The sequence below is a fragment of the Nuphar pumila genome, chromosome 10, assembly GCF_984573655.1.
Source record: "Nuphar pumila chromosome 10, dmNupPumi1.hap1.1, whole genome shotgun sequence".
Lineage (NCBI taxonomy): Eukaryota > Viridiplantae > Streptophyta > Magnoliopsida > Nymphaeales > Nymphaeaceae > Nuphar > Nuphar pumila.
The window spans coordinates 85838067-85845375 of NC_143258.1; positions in this window are offsets into that span (position 1 = coordinate 85838067).

Sequence of the window (7309 nt, forward strand, 5' to 3'; positions counted from 1 at the left end):
CTCCCCGTTTTGCAGTGGTTAGTAGAGTGCTCCCAAGGTTACATTTTCTTCCTAATTTTCCTTCAATACAGCTCCTTCAGCCTGCGTATGAGCAGGAGGAGAAGTCTGGTACGGAGGAGGGCTCCTTGTTTTTTGATCTGATATAGATTTGTCCATATTTATAATTATAGGTTTTAGGATCGGGGTGTGCGCATAGAAGACTCGAGGAGAAAAAGATTGAGGATCGATTAACGGTCTGCATCAGAGGAGATTCTTAAGCCTCTTCAGTTGATTTTTTTTGCAAAGGCAGGGGGCTGGAGAATTTAACCTTTCCTGGGTAGCCGTTATCCAGCCTAACTGTCCCATTGAATTCCCAAACATGCTGAAAATTCAATGTGTAATGGGTCCCACCATGATCCTGGTAGTGCATATCTCAATAGCCCACTAAGTAGAACATTAGATTCCATGTGAGACCCATTTGGTCAAACTTGATCAATACCAGGATCCAACATCTCTCACTTGACCATATGGGACAAACACCCATATTTATCATAACCAGTGCATTATGTATTGCACTCATGACATTATGAGGTTTACATATGCTAGTTGAATTTTTTCTTCATGATATATTCTTATTATGAGGTTATTCACAAACTAGGTTATTTTTTCATCATGTCATAAATTTTAAATATTCACCATTCTCTACATATTAAGTCATGCATTCCACAAATACATCATAATGTGGGTCTCACATAGTCATGGGGTTCTTTGGCTCTTCCATGACTCTACCATAGGCATGCACACTAGTGGAGTACCATGAAAATAAAAAATTTATGATTTGTCAAACATAGCAAATACTCCCACTTTTCATATACATTATCATATATTGATCACTACCTGATCATTTTAAATTAGTATATCTGGATCCAATAGTTACAAGTGTGTCTGACCAACACTATTTAGCATTTTATGTATGAAAACAAAAATATCTCTTCATGCATTTATACAAGCATACCATAGGGAGCATTGTTATTTAGCATTATATACACATAAATATCTTTACATGCATGTGTAAAATTATAATTTTGTTCACTTTTTCAATGCATTGCATTTAAGCAATATTTGCATTAAGATATGACATCATGTGGTTTTAGATACACTAATTGGATTTCCCCTTCATGAGGTTATTCGCAAACTAGGTTTTTTTTCATCATAAAGTAAGTCATAAATCTCATACTTAAATCCAATTTAGATATGCACCAGATCCATTATAGCATTTGGATATGCCAAATATGATAAGTCAATTACCAGACTTTAAGCAAACCATAAGTTTGAACATTTAAGTTCAAATTCATTACCGAATCCACACACACACACACACACACACACACACATATATATATATATATAATTTTATTGCATTTAAAGGATTCCATATCCAAATCCGACTTGAAATGTTATCTATCAAGTCTAACACGATCCATATTAAAATGGATCTTCATACAAGTTTAAATAAAACCATGGATCTTACAGGATTTGTCCATAAACCAAATCCATATTCGAAACCATATATTTTAAATACCAATGAATCCATATTATACATCAAGTATTGTACTTATCTGGATTTGACCGTGTAAACCCTGGATTCATACAAAATATATATCATTATTTGATCCAAATATCTCACCTGATACACTACAAGAAAAATGCGTAATGGCGACGGATGCTATCCGTCGCTGTACATGTTTACTATGAATTTTAAGATGAACTAGCGATGGATATCATCCGTTGCATAACCCTAGTCGCTAAATTGCGACGAAATTTATCTGCCGCCAATCCATCGCTATGTTGCGACGACTTAGCGACAGATCATGTACGTCACAAATTCATCGTTAAACGATGATTGATTTGGTTAAGCGACATAATTTAAGCTGTCATTTTTTCCGTTGCTACCATTCATCGACGGATGAATATCCGTCGCTAATGTTCATCGCTAATTAGCGACGGAGTAGCGATGGCTTAAGTTCTGCCGTAAACCGACGACTACCTCAAATTGGCGACGGAGCAGTGACGAATATTATCCATCGCTACTCCATCGCTAATTTGTTATAAAAATTTTATTTATTTTTTAAATATTTTGAAAATCAAGAAATATTTCTCGCACAATTCATATATTCTGCTTAAAAAAAATAATACAAATAAAAAATGCTTAAAAAATTAAACAAAAATGCTAAGTTAAGCAAACTTTAACTACCAAGTACAGTCCTTGTGAAGTTATAATTAGTTACAAGTTTGTCAAATAAATTAAACAAAAAAATGTAATCCTCGCCAAGATTTTGGGCATCATCCTCTTCATTTTCTCGATTTGCCCCTTCCTCCATGCCTCCATCAGTTCCTCTACGCTAATCATCTTCATCGTCCTACAAAAGAGAACCAAAATGTTAGTATTTATAAACAAAACATAATGAAATAAATTATATGCAATCCATCTAATCTAATGCAACAAAGTAAATGGATGAATGACAAATAAACTAGTAATAAACAGAAGGACATTAACAAAATTATAAGAAAAAATTTATAGCAACTCAATCATGCATACCTGACGGGTACCTGAGCTCATGTTGAATGCAAATGAAGTTCTACTATCCTGAAAAAAGTTGCACAACTCATTATGAACAAGGTTGAAAATGACTTTATTTAAAAAGTGTTGCATTTTATCCTCAAGACGCTGATAAACACCATCCCAAGACATAACAGGGTCAATAGGACATTGGGAGTTGATGCTGGCGGGAGAACTCTATGAGCCTAAGCTGCAGGAGGCAACGACTGGTGTGGTGTTCATGTTACTCCCAAACCCGAACACACGACCCTTTTTGGGTTCACCTGTAGCAATCACCCATGCTGTAGGATCAAAAGACGGATGCTGAGTGGAGTCATCGCCATATCATTATATCATTTGCTGCTCGTATGACTCGTACAAAGTAATAATTAGAATATGAATTAATAATTAAGAATTACAATATTTATAATAACATAATTCAAAGTAACTTGTATATTACAATGTTTATTAATACAATAAATACATATCGTTGTCGTTCTCGCCTTCTCTGATACAAAATCTCCCATGCTCTTATGTTTATGTGTTTCAACAAACACATCCTTGTAAGGCACAGTGCTTCCTTTTTCTGCTTCCTGCAATGTGACATGATATAAAAAATTGATTAATAAGTATGTAGAAATACTCACAAATTTGACTATTTATATATATATATATATTGATGACTTACCATTTTCTTCTGGTGGCTCCAAAAAGTCCTAGATTCACCTATGTGTAGATGCGCATCGGGCATCGCTACTCGGTTTTGTGCAACCTTTGCTGAGCGGTTTCAAAAATTATTGCTCACCCACTTGTCGCACATGCCCTCCCAATAATCTCTCGTGACACTAGTCGGCCCATGGCTCTTCCATTGCAGTGGATCATTTATCCCACCAGCTACTTTTTTTGCTGCAATCTTCATATTGTGCAGCATGTCGACAAATCGATTGGCAGTCACCTTATGCCACACTACCCTTGCATCCTTCTCCTTGTTTGCACTCGCGAAGCGATGGGAGACCTATAAATACTTTCAGAACATTAGCACATATTTCAATAAAGCATTGTTTGTTATGATAAATGATCGCATACCAAAAAATGAGGAAATTAAGTTGTTCAACACCTCTCTCGGGTACTCTTTTCATTGCGCTACCGGTTCTGAAAGATGATGCAGTAATGACTTTGTAAATCCAAGCGTGTGGCAGGCAAACCCCCTTGGAACATCGAGTGATGGAGCGACGTTGCAAAACAAAAATCCGCAAAGAAAAAATAGAAAAAAAAATCCACCAAAATGAAAAAGGGTGACTCATTATAATCATAGTATTGAATGAGAAAAGAAACCAGAGTTTTTGTAACACACATTCATGAATATGCAAAGTAGATGGCCAGCAAATCCCCTTGGAACTGGGATTTTTTCTACAAAATATATGCAGAAGGTGATGGTGGTCAAATCCTGTTGAAATATTCGATGGTGGAGAAGCCGATTTGGGGGTAATCAGACAGAGAGAGCAAGGGAGAGAGAATTTTGCGCCCTAGATGGGCCGTTTGATATCGAAAAGTAGCGACAGAAACATTATGTCTCAAACAACACCGCAAAGTAGCGACGAAAAAATTCTGTCGCTCATCCGTTGTGAAGTTGCGACGAAGTTTGAGATGAAATATTTTCATCGCTAATTAGCGATGGAGTTTGAGACAGAATATTTCCGTCACTAATTAGCGACGGATTTTGAGACAGAATTTTTGTGTTGCTAATTTCGCAACTAATTCCAGTTTTAGGGACGACTAGTTTTCTCTAGCTAATCTGTTGCAAATTTGCGATGGGAATAATCCATCGCTAATTAACATTTTTTTTTGTAGTAAAGTCAAGATCTGTGTCACCTTACTAGATCCAAACGTCTGATTTAATACCGATCAGGTCCAATCTATACCCAAACATTATATTTAATAGATCTTACAATTAAACTTGATATATATAAAAATTGGATCAACTATACTGGGTCCAGCTATTAACATGAACAAAATATTAATGCATATAATAAAAATATACGCAAGCACAATATTTCTGGATCCAAAAATATTAATGTAAATATATAAACCAAATCATAACTGGGTTCAGAAAGTTTTACCGGATCCAACCAAGGTCTATAAGAAGTTACCTGAATAGCTTGACCCAATCTAGATCCAAACGTGTCTGAGGTATTCTGCTAACTAGAACCACTTTTCTGCAAAATCAGAAAAGTCAAAAACATTTATGGATAGCAATAACAAATAAGAATATTAAGATAAAACTTTGAAACTTAGGTGATTTTCCAAAAAACTTAGATAAAATATTTTGAGAAAACTAAGGTGGTTTTCAATAAATTTATAAAAACTGAGGCTATTTTAAAAAAATAGACAGAACAACCTTGTCTCAGATAATATCCAGAGAAAAACATGTTTCTGAAATTACTCATAAAGCAGAGCCCCTGTTTTAAAATGGAAGGATAAAACCAAAATAAATTTAAAAAATAAGAGGCAATTTCATACAATCACTCAGAAAAAGCTAACCGCCCCTTAGGGTTTTCCCTTTTTAGGAGCGGTCGCTTCACCTTCTCAATTTTTTTTTCTCGTAAAAGGGGACAATTTCCTCTTTTTACGAAAAGGGGAAACAAGAGAGACTGAAAAGGGGTGGATGAGGGTGACGATCATCGCCCTCTCCACCGCCTTCGCTGGGAGATCCAGCAACCACTACCATCTAGGGGATCCCATCCACCCTAGAGCAGTGGCACCGTCCTCTGGCTGCCAATGACCAGCGAAGGAATTTCATCATGCCGGAGTCCTGTTTCTCGTCGACAACAATGGTGTCATCTCCAGCTATCACCATATGCTTTCTCGTAATGGCAAGTTGGCTGATGTCGCCGCTGACGAAGGTGTCATCGAAGCTAGGAAAATGGGGTGATGGTTGTAGCCAATGCTGTTGCTATTTTCGTGAATTTCTGTCGGTGCAACTACCCCATAAAAAGGGGTTCTCCACCATCTCTGCAAAAATGGCTACACAGTGTGGCCGATCGAAGAGGTTCCCGACGATGATGCGACATCATGCTCTTGATCATTTGGCTCATCTTCTACTTCCAACTCCTCGATTTCCCAGTCATTGGTGCCTCTGTCTCTGGCTTCAATGTCTCAGGCAACCAATTGGCGACCAATTGAGACACGAACATCACTACCTTCTTGTTTCGATTAAGGTCGAACATGAATCAGATCCGATCACCTGTAGCTGATATTCCTACAATAGGGATGTTGCCCCCGCCGGGGATCTTGATGTCTTGAACGTTCTTCTCATCTAACTCTGTGAGCCTCCTCTCCACCTCTTTTATTTTTACTGAATCAGTGTCAAAAGTCACCGAAAAAAACTGGTAACCTTGTGACAAAGGAGTTTTACCTTATTGTAACCGTCAGTAGGGGTCGCCGGAGTCCGTCGACCTCTTGACGGAAAGGGATTTTCCCCTCCCTCTTTCTGATGGCAGGATCAGACCCCGAATCGGGGTTTGCCTCAGAAGCATGTGCACCCCTCTAGGTGGAAATATGGTTTTCCCTCTGCCTCAGTCTTCAACAGCCGATTGTTGGAGACTGACAGGAATCGCTTCTCACGCAACCACCACCATTGACGAAAAAAAAATATTTTGCACACAGAGGGGGTTTTGCCTCCTCTGATCTCAGTCAGGAAGCTAACCTGATTTGAGTATGTTGTTCCACTAAAAATTGGTTGCAAACACCAATTCAGGAAGGTTTTCTTTTTACCTTAGATGTAGGGATTTTCCTTCCTCTTCTATTGTTTTCTTTTTCACAGGTTTCTCTGTGTCCGGCAGTGGCAAGCGGTTTCGTGACGCCGTCGACGGGAAAACCCTTCCCACTAGTCGTGAAGCCTTCACCACCGATGTAAAGGCAAAACAAAAAACAACAACAACAAAATTTTATTGCACTATTCTCTGACTCCACCGACGAGCCGTCACTCTGCATCTTGCAGCACCATCGATCCCGCTATACATAGAATCACCGTCTGAGTTTTTTTTTTATCTGTCGTTCGATCATCTGGTGATGACAAAGCTTTTGAAGTTGTACATGTAAATGTCATGGTTGGGGCCATTGAGGCTCTTGCAAAGGGATGGATGCCCTCAGAAAGTGGGCGGCTCCACTCCATGTAGTCCCCGAGTTTCGATGACCGTTGCTCTTCGGTGATGCACTGGGGAGGAGGTGCCTCCGCCGTTGTCGTCGTTGGCTGCAGGCCTCCTGTTAGCCCTTGCCACCACCGAAACCTCCAGCTTCAGCTCTTCCGCTGAGAACCTTGTCCTCATCGGTGGATGTGGCCTCTTTGCAGCAACAATCAATGATTCCATCTCCTGGTTTAAGTGAGTGTCAAATCCATTACAATGCCTGCACACCTGCAATTTGGTTCTGATACCACTGTAGGTTTTAGGATCGAAGTGTGCACATAGAAGACTCGAGGAGACAAAGATTGAGGATTGATTAACGGTATGCACCAGAGGGAATTCTTAAGCCTCTTCAATTGATTTTTTTGCAGAGGCAGGGAGCTGAAGAATTTAACCTCCTCGGGGTAACCGCTATCCAGCCTAACTGTCCATTTGGATTCCCAAACGTGTTGAAAATCCAATGTGTAATGGGTCCCACCATGATCCTGGTGGTGCATATCTCAATAGCTCACTAAGTGGGACATTGGATTCCATGTGAGACCCATTT